At 44.3% G+C, this 12,226-nt stretch overlaps 1 pseudogene; it reads right to left on the bottom strand.

Annotated features, from left to right (window-relative positions):
- Positions 1–850: 850 nt before the first annotated feature.
- On the bottom strand, positions 851–10,702 carry LOC141582744 (non-histone chromosomal protein HMG-14 pseudogene; annotated as a pseudogene).
- Between the last annotated feature and the right edge of the window lie 1,524 nt (positions 10,703–12,226).

Genomic DNA, 12,226 nt, shown 5'->3' with positions numbered 1-12,226 from the left:
GGAAGAGTGCACTAAGATAGACTTACATTCTAGTGAAAGAGAAATAATGTACATGTAATGTAAACAAGTAATTATGCAATATAATTGCTAACATATGTTTACCCTGTACCAGGCACTGGGCTGAGGGCTTCAGATATGTTAACGCATTTAATACTCCTAATAATTCCATGATATAAGTAGTTATTATCCTCATTTTACAATTCAGGAAACTGACACATATAGCTCTTGAGTAGTTGAAGATCATATAGCTAGTAAGTAGAGAGACAAAATTTGAACCCAGGCAGCCTGATGTTATAGTTTGCCCTTTTAACAATCATGCTCTATTGCTTCTTATGTAATCAAACTTCAGTTGATAAGGGCTATGGGAAAAATAAAACAGGGTAATGTGATAGTCACTGAGACAGTAGGTGCTAATTTAGAGAAGATGGTCAAAAAAGGCATCTCTGAGAGGTTTTATTTATTTATTTTTTTACAGACAGGGAATTACTGCACTCCAGCCTGGGCAACACAGTGAGACTCTTTCTCAAAAAAAAATTGATATATAATACATAGCCATCAATAACAAAGTGTAGACTTTTTTTGTTGTTGTTTCATAATTGAGATTTTATTGGTTGAGGATCAGTACAGACATTTCAATTTGTACACAATTCTTAACATACGTAACAAAAATCTAAAAAGCCAATTCTTAACATACGTAACAAAAATCTAAATTCCTTCTTAAAGTTATTCCAGTGACTTTCCAGCTTAAAATTTAGATGCAAATTTTCTGTAAGAGGCTATCGAGTACCTGTATCTTCACATGTTGATAAGCTGTTACATACGTCCCAACAATTCACAGCTGAATAGCATGTACACTACATATTCAAATTTTTAATCGTTCACAGCACAGTAACAAAGTTATTAGGAAAACAGGACTACCACACCAAAGATGTTACAGAGTGCACACAATTCTGACGGGGAGAGCCACGATCAGAGTGGTTTTCTTTAGGAAACAATTCTACTAAAAAACAACATGGGAATATAAGTAATTTAAAATGTTCAAGACATTAAATGCAGGACTGACTACATATTGCCATTTAATATGCTTTGTATTATAGGATATAAAAACTAACCCCCCATCTATGGAATGTTAAGCTGACACCCGAGACAGTCAAAGCGTCCCATAATTAAATATCCCACACTATTTTCTGGTTGTACCAAAATATAAACAACCAGAAAATGATTTCACCTCTTAAAAAAAAGCATTTAAACTTAAATGGGATGATGGGGGATTCCCTCCTTCTTAAAAATGTTTCTGGCCGGGCGCGGTGGCTCAAGCCTGTAATCCCAGCACTTTGGGAGGCCGAGGCGGGTGGATCACGAGGTCGAGAGATTGAGACCATCCTGGTCAACATGGTGAAACCCCGTCTCTACTAAAAATACAAAAAATTAGCTGGGCGTGGTGGCGCGTGCCTGTAATCCCAGCTACTCAGGAGGCTGAGGCAGGAGAATTGCCTGAACCCAGGAGGCGGAGGTTGCGGTGAGCCGAGATCACGCCATTGCACTCCAGCCTGGGTAACAAGAGCGAAACTCCGTCTCAAAAAAAAAAAAAAAAACACGAAAAAAATGTTTCTAGAGCTACTAAAAAACTTGCATTTACAAAACAGTTGATAAAAATATTCCTCTGGGTTGTACAAGAAGGGAGACAGGGACCACTGCTAAGACATGGTATACGGGATTCATCAGACTTGGCCTCTTTCTCTCCTGCTTCATCAGAGGCTGGACTCTCCTCAGTTTTCGTTTCCCCGTTTTCTGCAGGTAACTCTTCTTTAGTTTCTTGGTTAGCCACTTCAGCCTCTTTTCCCTTTGCTCCCCTTTTCCCTTTTGTTTGCACGTTTTTTGTCTGGAGATTTAGCCTTTGATACTGCTTTTTTCGGCTTCGCTTCCACTTTTGCAGGAGGTTTCGCTGACAACCGCGCAGATCTCCTCTTGGGCTCTTCCTTGGCGGCCCCTTCGGCGGAGCTGACCTTCCTTTTGGGCATCCTGGCGGCGGGGAGGCGCCTGCCAGGTGCCTGCAGGCCACGGGGCGCCAAAAGCCTTTGCGAAGCCGGGCTGCCTGGCCTCTGCCACTCCTCCCGTCGCCAGAGCTGCCGAGACCCACAGCGGGGGCCCAAAGTGTAGACTTTATTTGGATACCAACTCAAAAGAAAAATTTTTCTTTTTTTTTTTTTTAAGACGGGGTTTCACCATGTTGGTCAGGCTGGTCTTGAACTCTCGACCTCAGGTGATCTGCCCACCTTGGCCTCCAAAGTGCTTGGATTACAGGCGTGAGCCACCGCGCCCGGCCACCAAAGAAAAATTGGTAAAAAAATTTTTTTGACACTTATGAAACTATTGGAATTTAAATACTTGGGCCGGGTGCAGTGGCTCATGCCTGATCCCAGCACCTTGGGAGGCCGAGGTGGGCGGATCGCCTGAGGTCAGGAGTTCAAGACCAGCCTGGCCAACATGATGAAACCCTATCTCTACTAAAAATACAAAAAATTAGGTGGGCAGCCGGGTGCGGTGGCTCAAGCCTGTAATCCTAGCACTTTGGGAGGCCGAGGCAGGTGAATCACGAGGTCAAGAGATCGAGACCATCCTGGTCAACATGGTGAAACCCCGTCTCTACTAAAAATACAAATTAGCTGGGCGTGGTGGTGCATGCCTGTAATCCCAGCTACTCAGGAGGTTGAGGCAGGAGAATTGCCTGAACCCAGGAGGCGGAGGTTACAGTGAGCTGAGATCGTGTCATTGCACTCCAGCCTGGGTAACAAGAGCGAAACTCCGTCTTTAAAAAAAAAAAAAAAGTTAGCTGGGCATAGTGGCAGGCGCCTGTAATCCCAGCTACTCGGGAGGCTGAGGCAGGAGAGTCACTTGAACCGGGGAGGCGGAGGTTGCGGTGAGCTGAGATAGCGCCATTGCACTCCAGCCTGGGCAACAAAAGCAAAACTCCGTCTCAAAGAGAGAGAGAGAGAGAGAGAGAGAGAGAGAGAGAAATTCCAGCTGGGCGCAGTGGCTCTCACCTGTAATCCCAACACTTTTGAGAGGCTGAGGTGGGCAAATCGCTTGAGCCCTGGAGTTCTGAGACCAGTCTGGCCAACATGTCGAAACCATGTCTCTACAAAAAATTAGCTGGGCGTGGTGGCATGTGCCTGTGGTCTCAGCTACTTGGGAGGCTGAGGTGGAAGGATCACCTGAGTCCAGGAGGTGAGGCTGCAGTGAGCTGAGATCGCCACTGCACTCCAGCCAGGGCAACAGAGCAAGAACCTGTCTAAAAAACAAAAACAAAAACAAAAACAAAAACAAAAAAAAACAGAATTCCAAGGAGTATCAGGTAGTACAGACGAACTGAGGAAGGAGTGAACTGTATACATTCGGGGAATACAGAAGACCAGCATGGCCACATTACTTTCACTCCTACCTTTGGAACTATCTTTTAAATTCATTACCCCTTCTTCCATTCTTCCTACTATACTGTTAATCTAGAGTCTCATCTTTCTCCCTTGGACCACTGCAATTACTTTTAACTAATTTCAGTGCCTCTGAGCTTCTCTCCCACCCTACCCAGTTAACTCCTTTGTCACTGAAAGCTCTTAACTCTGTATAGTTTCTTTGGTGAGAATGCATTTATAATTTTACAACAGATGTCACTGACAAAATAAGATTCATTTAATGGAGAGGAGTGTTTGCTGAAAAGGTATTGCTGGACACCAGAGAGTATAGGCTTTGAATTTTCATGGCATGAAGTAAAAAAAACAAAAATACAGGTTTTGTAGTCAGACCTAGATTTAACTCCCTGCTCTGACACTTGCCAGTTGTGTGACCTAAGGAAAATCACATAATGGCCCTGCGATTGTTTCCTCATTTATTAAAGAAAAATAGTGGTTAGGCCTGGTGGCTCACACCTGTAATTCCAGCACTTTAGGAGACTAAGGTGGGTGGATCACAAGGCCAGGAGTTCCAGACCAGTCTGACCAACATGGTGAAACCCCATCTCTACTAAAAATACAAAGATTAGCTGGGCATGTGGCGCACACCTGTAGTCCCAGCTACTCTGGAGGCTGAGGAAGAGAATCACTTGAACCCGGGAGGCAGTGGTTGCAGTGAGCCGCGATCACGCCATTGTACTCACTCCTGCCTGGGCAACAGAGCAAGACTCCATCTCAAAAAAAAAAAAAAAAAAAAAAAAAAAAGTAATAGACCAGGCGCAGTGGCTCACACCTGTAATCTGAGCACTTTCGGAGGCTGAAGCGGGTGAATCACCTGAGATCAAGAGATCGAGACCAGCCTGGCCAACATGGTGAAACCCTGTCTCTACTAAAAATTACAAAAATTAGCCAGTCACGGTGGCACATGCCTGCAGTCCCAAATACTCAGGAGGCTGAGGCAAGAGAATCACTTGAACCCAGAAAACCAAGGTTGTAGGGAGCTGACATTGTGTTACTACAATTCAGCCTGGGTGACAGAGCGAGACTCCATCTCAAAAAAAAAAAAAAAAAAAAGTAATAATGGTTTTTTTTTGAGAGAGGGTCTCACTCTGTCACCAGGCTGGAGTGCAGTGATGCTGTCTCAGCTCACTGCAACCTCCCCCTCCTGGGTTCAAGCAATTCTCCTGCCTCAGCCTCCCACATAGCTGGGACTACAGGCATGTGCCACCATGCCCAGCTAATTTTTGTATTTTTAGTAGAGATGGGGTTTCACCATATTGGCCAGGATAGTCTTGATCTCTTGATCTCGTGATCCACCTGCCTCGGCCTCCCAAAGTGCTGGGATTATAGGTGTGAGCCACTGCACCTAGCCGTAATAATGCTTTTATATACATTTTGTGAGAATTAAATGAGAATACACAGAAAGAAACAAAGAGAGAGAACAGAGGATATATATATGTATGTATGTGTATATATATATATATATATATATATATATTTATTACAATGTCTAGATCAAAATAATGGCTCAATAAATAGTTTAATTTTTTTAATATTCCCACCATGCCTCTTGCAGAAGATCCAGGCTCAGTGATGAAATCAACCTGCTTAAAAACCTCAGGTATTGCTAAGAGCTGACCTAGGGTCATTTGAAAACATCCAAAACCTAAAACCTAAAAGGGATCTTGGAAGAGGAGCTTGATATCATGCCCCTCTAGCCTAGCAGAGTCCCTTTGACAAGCCTCACTGGGAACCAGAGAGGTTCTTGATTGATAGTGATATCTTACATTGATGTAAGGCTTTTCCAAATAGCATTTATTTATTTATTTATTTATTATTTATATGGACTCTCGTTCTGTCGCCCAGTTTGCAGTGCAGTGGTGCGATCACGGCTTACTGCAACTTCCATCTCTCAGGTTCAAGCGATTTTCCTGCCTCAGCCTCCGAAGTAGCTGGGACCACAGGTGCGCACCACTATGTCTTGTCTAATTTTTGTATTTTCAGTAGAGACCAGTTTCGCCATGTTGGCCAGGCTGGTTTTGAACTCCTGACCTCAGGTGATAACACCCGCCTCGGCCTCCCAAAGTGCTGGGATTACAGGTGTGAGCCACCACACCAAGCCCCAAATAACTTTTACATCTTTCTTTTTCTTTTCTTTTTTTTTTTTTTTTTTTGAGACAGAGTTTCGCTCTTGTTACCCAGGCTGGAGTGCAATGGCATGATCTCGGCTCACCGCAACCTCCGCCTCCTGGGTTCAGGCAATTCTCCTGCCTCAGCCTCCTGAGTAGCTGGGATTACAGGCACGCGCCACCATGCCCAGCTAATTTTTTGTATTTTTAGTAGAGACGAGGTTTCACTATGTTGACCGGGATGGTCTCGATCTCTTGACCTCGTGATCCACCCGCCTCGGCCTCCCAAAGTGCTGGGATTACAGGCTTGAGCCACCGTGCCCGGCTTCTTTTTCTTTTTAAATCAGTGTATTCCCCAGGAAAAGTCTTACATCTCTGATCACCTGTTCTCTAACCTCTGTGAGATGCCCAGGTATTCCACTTCTCAATTCATCCAGATCAAGTAATTATCTCCCAGTTATACTAGACTTCTCTCCCTCACGCCATGAGCAGCCACTCCAACATTACAGTCTGAGACCCCTGCCTCCATTATCCTCTTCCTTTCTGCTCCCAAAGTCCCAGAAACTGCTAGAGGGAGAACCAAGTAGACAAATATAAATTCATGCTGTCCAATTTCAACTTGGCCCTTGCAGCTGCTCAGCAACTCTTTTATTTGTCTCATACATTCCCTGGCACTCTCCCACGAGGCTGTTCCAGACCGTCCTCTTTCTTTTCAAACTACAAATTCCAGTCTCCCTCTTTTACTTCCAAAAACTTTATATTACACACTTTCATTATATTAACTATCACTCCTGCAACAAATCAATAATATCTTTCTCCCTCCCAGCTCAATCCTTTAGCCATTCAGTTTCATTCCTGGGAAAGCAATAAATGTTATTTATCTCTTACTTACCTTGCCAGAGATATTTTGTGACTCTATAAGCAAAAATATGGAAAAGAAGGAATTTTCACTGCTCACTAAAGATAAGGATTGGGCAAGCATAGTGGCTCACACCTGTAACTCCAGCACTTTGGGAAGCTGAAATGGGTGGATCACTCGAGCTCAGGAGTTTGAGATAATCCTGGGTTCAAGCGATTCTCCCAGAGCTTTGGGAGGAGAAGGCAGGAAGATCGCTTGAGTCCAGGAGTTTGAGACCAGCCTGGACAACATACTAAGACCTTGTCTCTACAAAAAATTTAACAATTGGCCGGGTGCGGTGGCTGACGCTTGTAATCCCAGCACTTTGGGAGGCCAAGGCGGACGGATCACCGGGTCAGGAAACCAAGACCATCCTGGATAACATAGTGAAACCCCATCTTGACTAAAAACACAAAAAAATTACCCAGGTGTGGTTGCACACGCCTGTAGTCCCAGCTACTTGGGAGGCTGAGACAGGAGAATAGCTTGAACATGGGAGGCAGAGGTTGCAGTGAGCCGAGATTGTGCCGCTGTACTCCAGCCTGGGCGAAGAAGCAAGACTCTGTCTCAAAAAAAAAAAAAAAAAAAAAAAAAATTAAAAATTAGCTGGACATGGTGCATGCCTATAGTCCCCACTACTCAAGAGGCTGAGGCTGAGATGGGAGGTTCACTTGAGCCCAGGAGGTTGAGGCTTTGGTGTGCCATGGTCACACCACTGCACTCCAGCCTGGATTACAGAGCAGACTCTGTCTCAAATAATTAAAAAAAAAAAAAAGCTGGGCTCGGTGGCTCACACCTGTAATCCCAGCACTTTGGGAGGCCAAGATGGGTGGATCACTTGAGGTCAGGAGTTTGGGACCAGCCTGGCCAAGATGATGAAATCCCGTCTCAACTAAAAATACAAAAAATTATACAGGTGTGGTGGCATGCACCTGTAATCCCAGTTACTTGGGAGGCTGAGGCAGGAGAATCACTTGAACCTAGGAGGCAGAGGTTGCAGTGAGCTGAGATCGCACCACCGCACCACTCCAGCCTGGGCAACAGAGCTAGACTCCATCTCCAAAAAAAAGGTAAGTAGGATTTGGATAGGTGAAGAGAAAGGAGATGATATTCCAACCAGAACAAACATCCCAGGCAAAGGCACAGAGGTGGGAATTAGTAAAATATATTTAGAAAACAGGGTATAGTGTAGAGTAATCCCCTGAGAAATAATCCCAGCTGCTTCCTCAACTGCTACCTCTCCTTTTCCAGCTTTGACTTCAGCCCAATTGCTTCCCTGCCTTTCCTGTTCTACATACCAACTGAGTGGAAATCTGACACTACATGGCCCCTCACCCATCCTATCTTGCCTGGACCTTTGTTACTATTTATTGAGCATTGACCCCAACCATGTGTTTCAGTCTTGTTAAAGAGGTCCCAGGTCCTTCCTGAGTCACTTTCCAAGCCAGACTCCTTCCATTTCCTTGCTTACACCATTAAAAACAGGACAATGAATATAAAAGATGCAGTGTAGGCTGGGCCCGGTGGCTCATGCCTGTAACCTCAGCACTTTGGGAGGCTGAGGCAGCTGGATCATAAGGTCAAGAGTTCAAGACCATCCTGGCCAACATGGTGAAACCCCGTCTCTACTAAAAATACAAAACTTAGCTGGGTCTGGTGGTGGACACTTGTAATCCCAGCTACTCAAGAGGCTGAGGCGGGAGAATTGCTTGAACCCAGGAGGCAGAGGTTGCAATCAGCTGAGATCCTGCCACTGCACTGCAGCCTGGGTGACAGAGGGAGACCCCATCTCAAAAAAAAAAAAATGCAATGTAAAGATGTTACTGATTTTTATCAATATATACAACATACAAGTCAAGGAAACATATTAAACTATTCAACAGAGTTGACTGTGTGAAACTACTGAAAAATAATTCCTTAAAAAGTTGCAGGGAAAAAATAAGATAAAGGGAACCTTTAACTTTTTTTTTTTTTTTTTTTTTTTGAGATGGAGTTTTGCTGTCACTCAGGCAGGAGTACAGTAGTATGATCTTGACTCACTGCAACCTCCATACCCCCCGCCCCCCTTTTCAAGCGATTCTCCTGCCTCAGCCTCCCGAGTAGCTGAGACTCCAGGCGCCTCCACACCCAGGTAATTTTTGTGATTTTAGTGGAAACAGGGTTTCACCATGTTGGTCGGGCTGGTCTCGAACTCCTGACCTAAACTGATCTGCCCGCCTTGGCTTCCCAGAGTGCTGGGATTACAGGTGTGAGCCATCGCATCTAATCTCTTTTTTGAATTGGAGTCTCACTCTGTCATCCAGGCTGGAGTGCAGTGGTGCAATCTCAGCTCACTGCAACCTCCGCCTTTTGAGTTCAAGCAATTCTCGTGCCTCAGTCTCCTGAGTAGCTGGGACTACAGGCACGTGCCACCACATCCAGCTAATTTTTTTTTTTTTTTTTTTTTGAGACATGTACCACCATTCCTAGCTAATTTTTGTATTTTTAGTAAAGATTGGGGTTCATCATGTTGGCCAGGCTTGTCCCGAACTCCTGACCTCAAATGATCTGCCTGCCTCGGCCTCCCAAAGTGCTGGGATTACAGATGTGAGCCACCACATCCAGCCAATTTTTTTTTTTTTTTGAGACAGAGTTTCGCTCTTGTTACCCAGGCTGGAGTGCAATGGCACGATCTCGGCTCACTGCAACCTCCGCCTCCTGGGTTCAGGCAATTCTCCTGCCTCAGCCTCCTGAGTAGCTTGGATTACAGGCACGTGCCACCATGCCCAGCTACTTTTTTGTATTTTTAGTAGAGACGGGGTTTCACCATATTGACCAGGATGGTCTCGATCTCTTGACCTTGTGATCCACCCGCCTCGGCCTCCCAAAGTGCTGGGATTACAGGCTTGAGCCACCGCGCCCGGCCTAATTTTTGTGTTTTTAGTAGAGACAGGGTTTCACCATGTTGGTCAGGTTGGTCTCAGACTCCTAACCTCAAGTGATCTGCCTGCCTTGGCCTCCAAAGTGCTGGGATTACAGATGTGAGCCACCACATCCAGCCAATTTTTGTGTTTTTAGTAGAGACAGGGTTTCACCATGTTGGTCAGGTTGGTCTCAGACTCCTAACCTCAAGTGATCTGCTTGCCTTGGCCTCCAAAGTGCTGGGATTACAGGCGTGAGCCACCATGCACAGCTCGGGAACCCTTAATTTAAAAGTGACATATATTGGGGCCAGACGCAGTGGCTCATGCCTGTAATCACAATACTTCAGGAGGCCGAGGTGGGTGGATCACTTGAAGTCAGTAGTTTGAGACCAGCCTGGCCAACATGGTGAAACCCCGTCTCTACTAGAAATATAAAAATTAGCCGGGTGTGGTGGCCCCTGCCTATAATCCTAGTTACTAGGGAGGCTGAAGCATGATAATCCCTTGAACCCAGGTGGCGGAGGTTGCAGTGAGATGAGATCACGCCACTGCACTCCATCCTGGGCAACAGAGTGAGACTCCATCCCCCGCCTCCCCCAACAAAAATGACATATTGGCATGCAGTTCTAGGCTTAAAAAAAAGTGATATAAGGCCAGGCACAGTGGCTAATGCCTGTAATTCCAGCCACTTTGGGAGGCCAAGGTGGGTGGATCACGACATCAGGGGTTTGAGACCAGCCTGGCCAATATGGCGAAACCCCATATCTACTAAAAATAGAAAAAATTAGCCAAGTGTGGTGCTGCGCACCTGTAGTCCCAGCTACTCAGGAGGCTGAGGCAGAAGAATGGCTAGAACCCGGGAGGCAGAGGTTGCAGTGAGCTGAGATCATGCCACTGCACTCCAGCCTGGGCGACAGAGTGAGACTCTGTCTCAAAAAAATTTGATATATGCATAGCCATCAATAACAAAGTGTAGACTTTATTTGGATACCAACTCAAAGAAAAACTTGTAAAAAAATTTTTTGACACTTATGAAACTACTGGAATTTAAATACTTGGGCCAGGTGCAGTGGCTCATGCCTGATCCCAGCACCTTGGGAGGCCGAGGTGGGCGGATCACCTGAGGTCAGGAGTTCAAGACCAGCCTGGCCAATGTGAAACCCCGTCTCTACTAAAAATACAAAAATTAGCCAGGCTTGGTGGTGCTTACCTGTAATCCCAGCTACTGAAGAGGCTGAGGCAGGAGAATCACTTGAACTTGGGAGGCAGAAGTTGCAGTGAGCAGAGATCACGCCACTGCACTCCAGCCTGGGTGACAGAGTGAGACTCTGTCTCAAATATTTATATATATATAAATACTTAGTATTTAATATATATATTACTTAGTATTATATATAATATATATAACAGTATAATATACATATTTATTTATAAATACATATATAATATTTATATATATTAAATACTTAGTATTTGATAATACATAGGTATCTTCTTGGTATCTAATGATATAAAGGAGTTGTTTATATGTGTGAATAGTATGACAATTATGATTTTTTAAAAAAGAGTTCTTACCTTTTAGAGATATATACTGAAATATTTTCATTATACTATTCTACTTTTATACATGTTGCAAATTCTTCATTAAAAAGTTTTTAAACAATGATATTGAATTCTCAAGCATCTGATGAAAGTGTGCAGATTAGTTTGAAGGAGTGGAATAGGAGGAGCTGGAATTTAAGAAGAGGACGGTCCGGAACAGCCTCGTGGGAGAGTGCCAGGGAATGTATGAGACAAATAAAAGAGTTGCTGAGCAGCTGCAAGGGCCAAGTTGAAATTGGACAGCATGAATTTATATTTGTCTACTTGGTTCTCCCTCTAGCAGTTTCTGGGACTTTGGGAGCAGAAAGGAAGAGGATAATGGAGGCAGGGGTCTCAGACTGTAATGTTGGAGTGGCTGCTCATGGCGTGAGGGAGAGAAATCTAGTATAACTGGGAGATAATTACTTGATCTGGATGAATTGAGAGGTGGAATACCTGGGCATCTCACAGAGGTTAGAGAACAGGTGATCAGAGATGTAAGAGTTATTTGGAAAAGCCTTACATTAACGTAAGATCTCACTGATTAACCGAGAGCCTCCCTGTTCCTCAGTTAGGCTTGTCAAAGATACTTTGCTAGGTCAGAGGCGTGTCGTATCAAGCTCCTCTTCTAAGATCCCTTTTAGGTGTTTAGGTTTTAGATGTTTTCAAATGACTCTAGGACAGCTCTTAACAATACCTGAGGTTTTAATCAGTAGCTGTATGACCCCAGGCAAGCTATTTCGATTTTGGTCCTTAGTTTCCTCATCTATAAGCAGTTGTGATAACAATACCTACCTCACAGAGCTAGTGTGAGGATTAAATAAAATAATGTGGGTAGAAGTGCCTAGCACAGTGGCATTCTATACAGAATACTGTACTCCCTCAGCTGGTGAATACAGTCTCCTTTAATCCTGAAGCTGAAGCAACTGTGTGGTAAACATGTTATCACTTTACAGAGGAGCAAAACCTGACTGTCAAGAAAATCCTACTTTCTTACTGAAACATTATAAAATTGGATATTGGAGATGTGTCCGCCCCCCTTCAATAAAAAAATCATCCAACTTTCCTAACACGCTGAGGTAAAAAACTTTCAGCAAAGAAAAAGAGTAGTAGCAGCAGTAATAATAATAGCAAACACATGCTTACTGGATTTGAGCCTCAGAGGAATGATATGGCCTAGAGATTAAAATGTGAGTCATCTGCATGGGGGTGATATTTGAAGTCATGTACATAACTGAGAGTGTCTGGAAGAGTTATATGAGAAGA

This window comes from Saimiri boliviensis, chromosome X (assembly GCF_048565385.1).
Source record: "Saimiri boliviensis isolate mSaiBol1 chromosome X, mSaiBol1.pri, whole genome shotgun sequence".
Taxonomy (NCBI): domain Eukaryota; kingdom Metazoa; phylum Chordata; class Mammalia; order Primates; family Cebidae; genus Saimiri; species Saimiri boliviensis.
The sequence above is the reverse complement of the archived record's forward strand: the minus strand, read 5'-3'. Positions and strand labels throughout refer to the sequence as shown.